This window comes from Gopherus flavomarginatus, chromosome 23 (assembly GCF_025201925.1).
Source record: "Gopherus flavomarginatus isolate rGopFla2 chromosome 23, rGopFla2.mat.asm, whole genome shotgun sequence".
Taxonomy (NCBI): Eukaryota; Metazoa; Chordata; order Testudines; family Testudinidae; genus Gopherus; species Gopherus flavomarginatus.
Genome location: NC_066639.1, coordinates 13,315,659 through 13,328,027, shown reverse-complemented (window position 1 = coordinate 13,328,027; position 12,369 = coordinate 13,315,659). Strand labels below are relative to the sequence as shown.

Below are 12,369 nucleotides of genomic sequence, written 5' to 3'. Positions count from 1 at the left end.
GTGGGGCGGACACGCTCCTGCCGGGAGGGGCCGGGCCCGGCTGCCTGGTTCGCCCCCTGCCCGGGGAGGGTCCACGAGCTCCCCGCGGCCGGAGCGGAGCTACGGGGGGCGAGTGTCGCGGGCGGGACCGGGAGCTGCAGGAGGGGCCGGAGCGCGGCTCGGCTGCAGAGCTCGGAGCCCAGGCTGGGCCCGGGAGGGGGAGCCGGGGGGGGGATCTGGGGTATCAGAGCCGGGCGGGAGGGGGGAGCGGCTGGGTATGGGACCTGTGGGGGAGCTGGGAGTTTGGGTGCGCTGGGGAGGGTCAGGGCTGGGGGGGAGTTGGGAGTTTGGGGTGTGTTGGGGGGGAGCTGGGAGTTTGGGGTGTGCTGGGGGGTCAGGGCTGGGGGTTGGGGATGTATGGGGGGCTCCATGTTCAGATCTGGCCCTGCGGGAGCTTTGGGAGCTGGCGCTGGGGAAAGTGGGGGACTGTCTGAAGTTGGCTGCTTGGGATGTGGGTGAGGCCCTGGGGAGCTGGGGGTTGGGCTGCACCCCTGTCACTGCAGCCTGAGGCCCTGCGTTACCTCTGGAAAAGCTGCTCCCTGTTTCACCATCTCCTCTCAGTCTGAGTCCCAGGGACCCTGCACAGGCGTCCGCAGGGCAGGACGGGCCCTGAAATCTGGCAGCTGGGAGGTCCTTTGCAGCAGTTTCTAACCCTCCCTCCCCTTCTTCTTCCAGGAGGAGCCACGAAAGCATCTGGCCCCCTTGGGAAAAGAGAGAGAAGCAGCCAAAGCCAAGGAGGAGCAGCAAAGCGAGGAGCTGCTGGTAGGTGCTCAGAGCGCCCTCCCTCCCCCCTACACACTGAGGTTTGCCTGGCATAAGAATGACCTGGTGAGTGCAGGGCCTCCCCTGCCAGTCTCAGCCAGGGACCCATCCCCACTGGAGCCCAGGGAGCCTGCAGGGTGAGAAACGGGGGTAACATGATGCCCTTAGGATGCAGGAGGCTGCTGGGCAGGAGAGGGTCAGTCTGTGTTAGCCCAGAGTTCCTACCCACAGGCTGTCTGGATGTCACAGTGACCAGGGATCCTTTCTAGCTCCTGGGGAGGATGGAGGAGGGGAAGGAGATGAAATGTGGGCTGCAGAAATGGAGGATTTGGCCCAGTGCAAGTTGATGAGGTTTTGGGAAGAAGTGTCCCTCCTGTTGGTGATGTACGGCTCACCCTGGCCCTGATCCCTCCTCCCTTCCCGGGATCAATGAACTTCCCATCACTCACCACAAGAGATCTCATGTTCTGGTAAATAACTCTGCCACCCGCCCCGAGGTGCATTTATGATTTTCCCCAGTTACCGAGCAGATGAATTTCAATGTTGATAAATGCAAAGTAATGCACATTGGCAAAGATAATATCAAATAGACATAAAATGATGGGGTATAAATTAGCTGTTACCACTCAAGAAAGAGATTTTGGAGTCACTGTGGATAGTTCTCTAGAAACATCCACTGAATCTGCACCAACAGTCAAAAAAGCAAACAGACTATTGGGAATCATTAGGAAAGAGAGAGATAATAAAACGGAAAATATCCTATTGCCTCTATATAAATCCATGGTATGTCCACATCTTGAATACTGCGTGCAGATCTGGTCGCCCCATCTCAAAAAAGAGAGATTGGAATTGGAAAAGGTTCAGAGAAGGCCAGCAAAAATGATGAAGGATATGGAACAGCTTCCGTCTGAGGCGAGATTAATAAGACTGACACTCTGGCTACACTCCGCAGCTTTTAGCGACACAACTGTGCCGCTACAGCCGTGCTGCTGACAGGCGCGCAGTGTAGCTGCTGTTTGTTGGCAGGAGAGAAGTGCCAGTGTAGACAAAGCCTGAGATTGTTCAGCTTGGAGAAGAGACGACTAAGGGAGGTCTATAAAATCATGACTTGTGTAGCGAAAGTAAATAAGGAAGTGTTATTTCGTCTTCATAATACAAGAACGGGGGGTCATCCAGTGAAATGAATAGGCAGCAGGTTTAAAACAAACATAAGGAAGTATTTCTTCACACAACACACAGTCAACCTGTGGAACCCCTTGCCAGAGGATATTGTGAAGGCCAAGACATTAACAGAGTTCTAAAAAGAACTAGAGAAGTGCATGGAGGACAGGTCCATCAGTGGCTATTAGCCAGGATGGGCAGGGATGGTGTCTCTAGCCTCTGTTTGCCAGAAGCTGGGAATGGGCGACAGGAGATGGATCACTTGTTGATTCCCTGTTCTGTTCCTTTCCTCTGGGGCATCTGGCATTGGCCACTGTCAGAAGACAGGATCCGGGCTAGATGGGCCTTTGTTCTGACCCAGTCTGGCTGTTCTTGTGTTCTGTGTTCCCCTGTTACTGAGCCACCCTCTCCCTGTTCCAGAAACAGACGGAAGCCGAGAGGCAGAAGATTGTCTGGGAGTGGAAGGAGCTGCGAGGATTTCTGGAGGAGCAGGAGCAGCGTCTGCTGTCCCGGCTGGAGGAGCTAGAGAGAGCCATTGTCCAGAGAAGGGATGAGGGGGTCTGCAGCCTGTCCTGGGAGATTTCCCTGCTCAGCAAAAGGGGAGGAGAGAAGGGGCAGCAGCCACTGAGCCAACCCCTGCAGGTCAGACTGTCATTGCAGTGATCGTACGCAGTGTTTCTGTAGGCACTTCTGAGCCCTAGACTCCAAAGCACTTTACAGAGTGGGGTCAGGGGCATTATCTCTCTGGGACAAATGGGGAAAGTGAGGCAGAGGGAGGGGCAGTGAGTCTGGCAGCGGCGCCAGGGATGGGTCCTGGGAGTCCTGGATGCTGCAATCCCAAGACCTTCTCTCCTGGAAATGTCTGTCTGCATTTGCACTTGGAGGGTGAAATCCCCTCCCGCACCATGCTGAGGTCCCGAGCCACGCCTAAGGCCCCTCTCACGGCAGGTTAATGGTTTAGTGGGGCTAGGGGCCTTCTGGGTCTTAGCGCTGGGGGGAATTTGATTCTCAATGCAGAGAAATATCTTCTGCCTATAAAGTGCCCGGGGAGAAGATTTCCGCAGTGGTGACCTGCCCGCAGGGATTTCTGGGGCTGCTTAGGGGAAAGTCCCTAGTTGGGGGCAGCTGCCCTGGGAATGTAAACCTGAAATTCCCCTACTACCCGAGGCTTCAATGGTGACCCCTGCAGAGCAGGAGGCCTCCCCACCCAGGGACACTCCCCCTGACGGCCTCCTCTTTCTCTCTCTCTTTAGGGTGCTGGGAGCACTGGGGGCAGGTAAGTTCTGGGCTCCATTTCGCTCCCTCTTATGGGCCGTTAGGATTGATAACTGCACTGAATAGGAAGCTGCCCCCTGCCCCTGGAGCGTGTGATTCTGTCTCCCCTAGTGGCTGACTCGGGTAGGAGAAGAGCCGGTTACTGTCCGATCGCTAATGAGGGTCACAGCAGGGCTGCTAGAGCCAGGGCCGATGGGACAGACCAGGCCTGTCTCCTGGACTGATGTGGCCACATCACATATTCCGAGGGTGAAGAATCTCAGCTTTCACATTTGTTAAAGTGAGTTGCTGGCCCTCAGCACCTCCCCAGTGTAAACGGAGACAGTGTTGCCTTGCTGGGGCTGCCAGCAGCCTGAAGCCGTAGCTCTGAGAGCGTGAACTCTCCTGACCCCTGTTAATGTCATGGGGGCATCAACTGAAATGTCAGGAGTGTTTCCTGGCTGATCACTCGAGCAGATGGAATGGGGAGAGGGCAGGAGTGAAGCCTTTGTGCGGTGGGACTAGGGGGTTGCTGTAGGGAGGGAAGAACAGAGAGAGACACAAGGACAAGGAAGCGAGAGAGAAATGGAGAAAGGAGGGTGGGAAAGGAAGGGAAACACAGGGAAGAACCAGCAGGGCCCTACAGAGTGTTCAGGAGGAGGCTGTTTTCCTCCTGAGTGACACTGAGTGTGACAGACAAAGACTTGGCAAAATATTAAGAACTAAAATTTTATTTCCCATCTGAAGGGCAGATTCCCCCCTTGTTCTTTGTACGTGGGTGTCCCATGGAGAGCAGTGGGTGTTCTGGTGTGAATGGAGCAGGGCACAGAGTCCTAACCTGATGCCCTGGCCACTGGCCGTAACGGACAGGGCAGTGTGGCCCTCTCTGCCCAGTGAGCTGGATGCCCCAAGGTTACTGCTTCAGCTGAAGAGTTCGGGGGTTTTGGCATTAAAGGGCCCACGTTCGTTCCCTGCTGGAGCCCTGGGCTCTGTCTGCGGCCACTGTCAGCATGTCGGACCTGCCCACTCTTTGGTCTGTCTCTCCTCCCTTTCCACGTAATCCCTGTGCTGGTGCCCCTTGTTACTGCAGTAAACCAGCGTGGGGGGTGACTTTGCCCCCCACAGAACCAGAGCGTCCCTGAGAAAGCTCCTGAACAATGTCTCCGTTCCTTGCTCTAGTGTCTCCCCACTTCCCGTCTCTCTGGGGAGCACAGGGATGAGATGACTCACCCTGACATTGATTGTCTTAGGCTACAAAACTCAGATCCAGGTTTTGTGAAGTTTGGAGGTTGCTGGGCTCAGGGTCTGGGGATCAGGCCTATTTCTCACCCCTCCTTTCCCCAACAGGGAGGACGGGACGTTTCAGAAGCCAAAGCCGTCGTTTGCGGAGCTGGAGAAGAGACTCGGTGATTTCTCTCTGAAAAGTGCCATGTTGCAGGAGGTGCTGCTGGGATTCAAAGGTGGATTAGAGTCAGGGGGTGGCGTCTCCTCTAGTTAGAGTGACCCTGGCTTTGGGGAAGAGTCAGGGACTCTAGTGATGTCACTGATCCTGGGCTCCATCTCACAGCCCAGCTCAGCGAGTCGCCCTTCCCCGTGGAGCAGCCCTGTGGGGCTGGCTCTGTCTGCAGCGGCTGCGTTATTGGCCTCTGATCTGTCACCATCTCGTAGTTAACAGCAGTTCCATTAATAAGCAATGGGGATTTCTCCATGAATGCCGAGGGCCTGAATTCTCACCTCTGCCATCTTCTCCTTCCCCTAGAGACGCTGCAACGGGAGCTGGGGAGCGACACAGGTATGTGTCTGTCTCTGACTGGCCAGGGTAAGATTTCAGTCCAATAACCATGTTAACAACGGGATTGTAGCCTCCAGCACCTGGAAGCTGTGTAACAATGTGAAGGGATGGTACTTTGTTCTTGCACCACTATTTTTTCAACTGACTTGTCTCTTAAATATTTTCGCTCAACAATGTCACATAAGCATTTAAAGTGTTTTGCAGTTTTTTAGTATTCATTAATTTTTTTGCCTTTACTTTCTTTGATTATTGCATTTTTTACTGACTACGTTAATTTTAAGAATTTTATTTTGCAGTTTTAATTGCAGTAATATTAATAGTGTTTTTAATTAAATTTGCGTAGTCTGATTTTAAAGCATTTTTTTAAAAGACTACTAAGGTCTTTGATAACTTTTCCTGTATTTGAGTGACTGCTTGATATTTAAAAAAAAATATATAAAGTCTGAGCTTTTTTTAAACATATTTATTTGAAAGTTTGTTAGTGCAGTTAGAGTTTTTTGACTTTTTAAAAAAAATACAGACTTTTTTGTTGTGACTCTTTAAATTGGTAATGTATTCACATTTTTAACATAATTATTTTAGTGCACTATTTACCTCTTGTGACACAGGTTGTAGCTGATTTTTACACTTTAAAGAAATCAGCTATTAGCATCTAATTTGGTTAAAACAGCAATTCAATATTTCTTTTTTGCATAACCTGCACTACTTTAAGAATGCAACGTTTGTTTGATTCTTTTAATTAACTTTTTGAGGTAAATTTTTTTTTATGCTTACATTATGCCTTAAATTAATTTATATTTCTTAGAATGATTTTATTCATTTAAGATAGAATCTTAACTTTCCCCCCAATACATTCCTAGCCATCTCAATGATATTTAATTTCTGGGAAACATCCTCAGCAGAATTATTTGAAGGTGTTGCACCAGAGAGTAAAGGCACAGAGGCAGTGGCTTGTGGGAAACAAGGTAAGTTTCATTTCTAATCCTGCTCTTAAAAAGAGGGGTCTTTTTAGAAAAATAGTTTAACTTACAAGCACTGAGAGACTTTAAGAAAGTCACTAATCACGGGAGCAATGGGTCTCTTTGGAACATATGTTAACTGACAAGCCCTTAGAGCCTTTCTGAGAAACAGGACAGAACTATGGTCAACATTAAGTGCAAATTAATGATCATGCATCATGAGGAGAAAGAGGAGGGAATAAAAGTTAAAATATAATGAAAACAAAGCCTCTCAGAAAGGAAATGTAGCAATGTTGCCATGTCAAGCATGAGGTGGGAGATGATTTTCTTTCCCCCTACCCCCATCTCTTTTTAAAAGTCCCAAAAGGAATACAAGTGGGTGGCATAATTTATTTTTTTATTACTTTGTTTACTAATTAAATCCATGTCCCTAAGGCCAAATTTGGCCTAGGTAACTTCGTTGCCACGTTTTCTTGTTCACCAAGCATAGAGCTTAGTGCTGACCCTGAACGACATCATTAGCCCCCCTTTGTTTGGACTAATTAAACTTTCTGTCGTTGGTTGTCTCGCACCTGTGCATGGCCTTCATGGCTGAAAAAAATTTAACCTACTTTTCATCAACTTGCTGCTAGAGGTTATTGTAAGATCTTATGAACTTTTTGTTTGATTTTTACAGTGAAGTAAGGAAGAGAGTTCAAAATGCAGGTGTTATAGGGGAGATAGCTCAGTGGTTTGAGCACTGACCTGCTAAACCCAGGATTGTAAGTTCAATCACTGAGGAGCCACTTAGCAACCTGGGGCAAAATCAGTACTTGGTCCTGCTAGTGAAGGCAGGGGCTGGACTTAATGTCTTTTCCAGTTCTAGGAGATAGGTATATCTTCATTTATTATAATTATTATTTTATTATATTTGTCTCTATTGACAACGGCTTCCATCTTAATATCACCAGCAAACTTCATTTCATTTACTGCACCAGCACTGGGCAGTCTTTGTCCTGTCCCTACCTCCGCCTGGTCCCCACCGTTGGGGGAGTTGCCCTCAGGGCTTTAAAACTAGCAGAGTGGGTTTAGTGCTGGCAGGAAGGGCTGGGTCTGGGCTGTGGTAAAGTGATGGAATATTTTCCCAGCATGCGAGTCAGACACATTTTGTGCAGGGAGAGGGCTGGAGAAGATCATGATGTGACAGGAACTAACTTCTGAAATCTTGCCGGTCACCCTGACAGGAGACAGAGTAACACCCATCTTTGGCTCCAGATTGTCCCAGCCTCCCACGGGACAGGGAAGGGAACTGGCTGTAGTGGAGCCAGTCCAGGTAGGGATTATTGCGGGGTTGCTAGTGGGTTCCTGCTTGGGGGAGAGAGGCAGGAAATACTGAAGACCTGGGATTTTTGGGGGAGCTCAGTCTGGAGGTGGGAGGGGGGCAGGAAATACCCAGGTTGGAGAAAGGAGGGGGACAAGGCATGTGGCAAACTTGCTGGGAATTGTTTAACACAAGTCCTGGATTCCGGGAACAGACTCATGGGGTTTGGGGGAGGAAATTACCCTATTTGTAGAACGGGGCTGGTGGGGGAACCCTGGACAGCGCTGGGGAAATGTATCCGATTCCCAGTGCAAGAACATAGCAGCCTCTGGCCAGTAGGTCTACAAGATTGGAAGGAGGGGTGGGAGGTTACCCACCAGTGGGGCCTAGAGTAGATAACCCCTCCCCTTCCTTCCAGCTGCTAGCAATGGGAAGCCTCTTGGGACTCCTACTGGGGAGCTGACCCTGGAGCCTGCTGGGGGTCCCATCCCCCGCAACAGCCTCTGGCTTGTAGGTGTGTGACGAATGAGAAGACCCTTCCCCCTCTGTCTGCTGCGGGGGCATGAGGGGATCTCTATCTCCCCTCCTGTTTTGTCTCCTAGCTGCTCTGAGGGTGGGAATCTGCTGACTGACCCTGCCAGAGCTTCCATTTGATTGGCTCCTCTCCCTCCATGAGTGGTGGGGCTGTGACTGGGGCAGCAGGTACCGAGTGTTGGACACTTCCTCTTTCAGGGGCCGGTGACCTTCGAGGAGGTGGCTGTGTATTTCACCAGGGAAGAGTGGGCTCTGCTAGACCACCGTCAAAGAGCCCTCTGCAGAGACGTCATGCAGGAGAACTATGAGAATGTGACCTCGCTGGGTAAGGATTCCTGTCCCCTCTGTTCTTAGAAGGGGAAATGAAAAGTTAAGGTTCACGCCACCACCACAATGCCACCTCTACTCTTCCCTGTCTCAGCAACAGCCCATTGAGAGCTCAGGGTTCATATGCACCTCCCTTCGTATCACAGTCATAGCTCTGCCAAACTGCTCCAACTACTCCCTCCACCATCCAGTTACAGCTACAGCTGACCCAGCGCACACGGCTGGATGCGTGCGGATAGATGCTGAGATTCCCATCTCTGAACACAACACAGATGGTGGCACGTTCTTAGTCCTTCATAGCTATTGTAGAATCATAGATTTTTATGGCCAGAAAGGGCTATTAGGTCATCTAGTCTGACTTCCTATATAACTCAGGTCATAGAATTTCATCCAGTTACTGCTGTACTGAGCTGAATGTCTTGTGTTGGACTCAGTCCTCCCCCAGAAAGGCATCCACTCTGACTTGATGACTTCAAGAAATGGAGAAACCTCCACTTCCTTTATTACTTTAACCTTTGCACCAGCCTTACTGAACCATTCCCAGCAGCTAGAGCCAATTGCAGGGCCAGGGGCAGAGTTAAGGTTGCATTTTAGGGGTGGTGTGTATATTAACTCTTCCTTTTCTGGTTTTCAGAGGTTTAAGTGTAGCCACCACCCACCTAGTGGAAAGGCATGAAGTAGAACTGGCCAACCTCTACTCTGTATTTATGTAGGTTATGGACATTTGATATCCTTATTTTTAATAGACTTTTTCGGTACTCTGTCTGCATGAGAGATTTTACCAGCATAATTATGTCAATTAAGGAGTGTTTTTTGGCACCCCTAACAAACAGAGCTATGCTGACAAAACTTTGCAGCTCAGAAGAGGCCAGATTCTGCAAGTGGATTTTAAAACACTTTAAAACATTGCTCTCAGCCCTGAAATTTTGGAATCAGGGGGAAACATCTAAGAGGAACTCCTTCAGAATGCAAGCAAAATGCACAATACACATAGCCTGAAAGTTAGCAGTGGTAGGGCTCTGACTCAGAGGCAGTGGCCACAGCTTGTCCTCTTGACCCAACCAACCAATGACTGTGAGAGCAGTGTGAGATTCCTATTCAGGAGTTCTTGGGGGGTAGGAGGGAAGGAGAGCAGGGAGGAGTGGGGTGAGAGAAAATGATGGGAAAGTTAGTGCTTGTGGGTTGCCACAAGGTAGGGCACGCTGAGTGTAGTGGGAGGAAAGGAATAGGTATGTGGAAGATTAGACTAGAGGGAATCAGGGAGGGATGGGTACCATGGAAGGAAGAGGAGGTGAAGAATCAGAGACAGAATCTCCTGAGAACAGGTAGTGTGGTGGGTTGGGGGAGTGGGAGCCTGGGAATGGAGAAAGGGGTGGAGGTGCCAGCAGTGGTGCTGTTGGAGGGGGAGGATTGGGTAGGAGATCTGGGATACTTGGAAGTGGAAAAGACTAAGGATAGTGGAAAGGGGATGGGGAGTGTTTGCTCCAAGGAGCAGGAAGGATCTGGTGGCAGTGGGAAGGGAAGGTTTCAGGGAGGCAGTTATTTGAGGCCCTCCACTGAGAATGCTTTTGCCATAGTCTCGAATGACCTCTCCCTAAGCAAAGCTCAGAACCAGTGCTCCACCCTTATTCTTCTTGACCTGTCAGCCGCCTTTAATACCACTGACCATGGTCATCGTCTTGACATCTTGTCTTCTTTCTGGCTCTCCTTCTACCTCTGTAACCACTTCTTCAGTGTGTCCTTAGAAAGATCCTCCTCAACCCCACTCCAGTTTTCTGTGCGGGTTCTATAGGGCTCAGTCCTTGGTCACTTCCTCTGTACTTTATCTCTGGGAAATCTCCCCCCCAGACACAAATTCAGCTACTGTCCATATGCTGATGAATCCCAGATCTACCGCCCTACTCCAGACCTGTCTCCTTCTGTCCAAACTGAAATCTCCATCTCCCTCTGATGCCTCCTTGTGGATGGCTAGCCATCAACTCAAGCTCAACAGCTCAAATGTTGATAACAGAGCTCTTAATCCCCCAAACCAGCCCCCCGCCTCCTTTCTTGCTGTTCAGCCAAGAATAAGCTGATGGAATCTCAGAGCCTCTGGCAATATTTGCAAACTCAGATGACAGGAGAGGTCCCAGAAGATTGGAGAAGGGTTAACGTAGTGCCCATCTTTACAAAGGGGAAAAAGGAGGAGCTGGGGAACTATAGACTAGTCAGCCTGACCTCGATACCAGGAAAGCTACTAGAGCAATGTATTAAACATTCAGTTTGCGAATACCCAGAGGATGAAGGGGTAATTGATAGCAGCCAGCATGGATTTACTAAGAACATAGCATGACAAACCAGCTTGATATCCTTTGATAGGGTAACTGGTTTGGTGGCTAAAATAGGCCTGGACTTCAAAAAGACTTTTGACCCAGTCCCATGAGTAAGCTGGAGAAATGCGGGCTCAAAGGAACTCCCATTAAGTGGAGATATAATTGGTTACACAACTGCAAGCAAAGAATAACTATTATTGGAATGATGTCAGATTGGAGGGATTTATCAAATGGGGTTTCACAGGGATCTATTTTGGGTCTGGTGTTATTTATCCTCTTCATCAACAACCTGGATGTAGGTATAGAGAGCATACCGATCAAATTTGCAGAGGACGCAAAGCGGGAGGGAGAGGGGGGTTGTCAACACCTCGAAGGATAGAGCAAAACTTCAAACGGATCGTGATAAATTGACGAACTGGGCTATAGACAACAATGAAACTGAACAAAGACAAGTGTAAGGTGCTACACTTGGGGAAGAAAAGCCCAATGCACAAATATGGAATGGAGGATAACTGGTATGGCAGCAGCACCGCTGAGAAGGATCTGGGAGTTGTGGATCACAACCTCAACATGAAGTCAACAGTGTGATGATGCTGCCAAAAGAAGCAAATACATTAAGAGAAGCATAGCGTGCAAATCACAGGTGGTGATAGTACTGCTCTACTCAGCGCTGGTTAGGCCTCAGGGGGACTCCTGCGTCCAGTTTGGGTCACCAGTGACTAGACAGGATGTAGAGAAACTGGAATGAATCCAGAGGCAAGTGACAAAGATGATCAAAGGGGTGGAATGCAAACCAGTGAGCAAAGGCTCATGGAACTGGGTGTTTACACTTTGGAAAAAAGAGTTAATGGGGGGGATATGACAGCGATCTTCAAGTACTCGAAAGGCTGTGTGAGCGTGTGTAGCCATCCCTCCTCATCTGTCTCTGAGGGAGACCAGGCCTCCTAGCTGTCGTGCTCCTAGCACTGCTATCAGTTAAGGGGGAGTTAGCCATCTTCAAAGCTCAGGCCACTTGATCGAGGCTGAGAAATAGCAAGTCTAGGACGCCTGACCCTCAGGCATGACTGGGCACTGACAGTCAGCGCTTTGGCCTGCAATCAGGGCAGAGCTGCAAAGTCTCCAAGTCCAGGCCCTCAGGCAGGGTGGGGCAGCAACCAATGAGCGGCTTTGCCCAGGGCAAGCACCAAACAGTCTAGGGCTCAGGCAAAGGAAGCACCAAACAGTCTAGCGTCCTAGCTTGGCGGCCGGTCAATCAACACAGGCCTCCTGGCCGAAGGTGGGGTGGCAGGAGGTAGGGGAACCCTGGCCTACCTGACTCCACCGGGTCCCAGCCCCAGGCCCTAACAGTGGCAGTGTAATCTGCCACTGGATCAGCGGGGATCCACTCACAACACACTGACTTAGTGTCAGGCCAACACTCAGCCAGATGATGGTCTAATTTCCCTGAGCGACTTCCTACAATCCCCACGGTTTGGTACCTCTGGCCTCCATTTCCCAGGATCGGTGGTCTGTGGCAGCCACATCAGCTCTTTGGTACCTCGACTGGCTGGTGACCCTGGGAGCTTTGGCCAGTCCTTTGGCATCTGCCCCAGCAGGTCCTTGGTGTCCCTCTCCAGGAGCGGGTGATGTGTCTGTCTCTCGCAGCAGCTCCAGCCCAACTGAGCTGCAGGGCCCCCTCCTTTTGTACTTCTGCTTCCTGTCCTGTCCCTCAGCTTCCGGAGGGGTGGAGGTGGCTTTCCTGGCTCTATCGCCCAAGGGGCCAGTTGTGGTCCCTGCTGGTCTTCCCTGCTACAGACTGCCATACAAAGGATGGAGAACAGTTCTTCTGTCTTGTCACAGAGGGCAGGACAAGAGGCAGTGGGTTCAAACTACAGCACAGCAGATTTAGATTAAATCTCAGGAAAAAACTTGCTAACTGGAAGAACAGTA

General features: G+C 50.3%; 2 protein-coding genes and 1 long non-coding RNA gene across 6 annotated transcripts in view; 2 read left to right on the top strand and 1 right to left on the bottom strand.

Moving 5' to 3' along the window:
• The window catches only part of LOC127039327 (zinc finger protein 420-like), a 645,607-nt gene that overhangs the window by 507,890 nt on the left and 125,348 nt on the right, over positions 1–12,369 (bottom strand). The window lies entirely within an intron of this gene.
• Positions 1–12,369, top strand: part of LOC127039329 (zinc finger protein 665-like) — a 370,491-nt gene that overhangs the window by 345,624 nt on the left and 12,498 nt on the right. The window lies entirely within an intron of this gene.
• LOC127039512 (uncharacterized) lies at positions 8,029–8,891 on the top strand. Its single transcript, XR_007771086.1, has 2 exons — positions 8,029–8,126; positions 8,763–8,891. It is a non-coding gene; the product is annotated as an uncharacterized LOC127039512 (long non-coding RNA).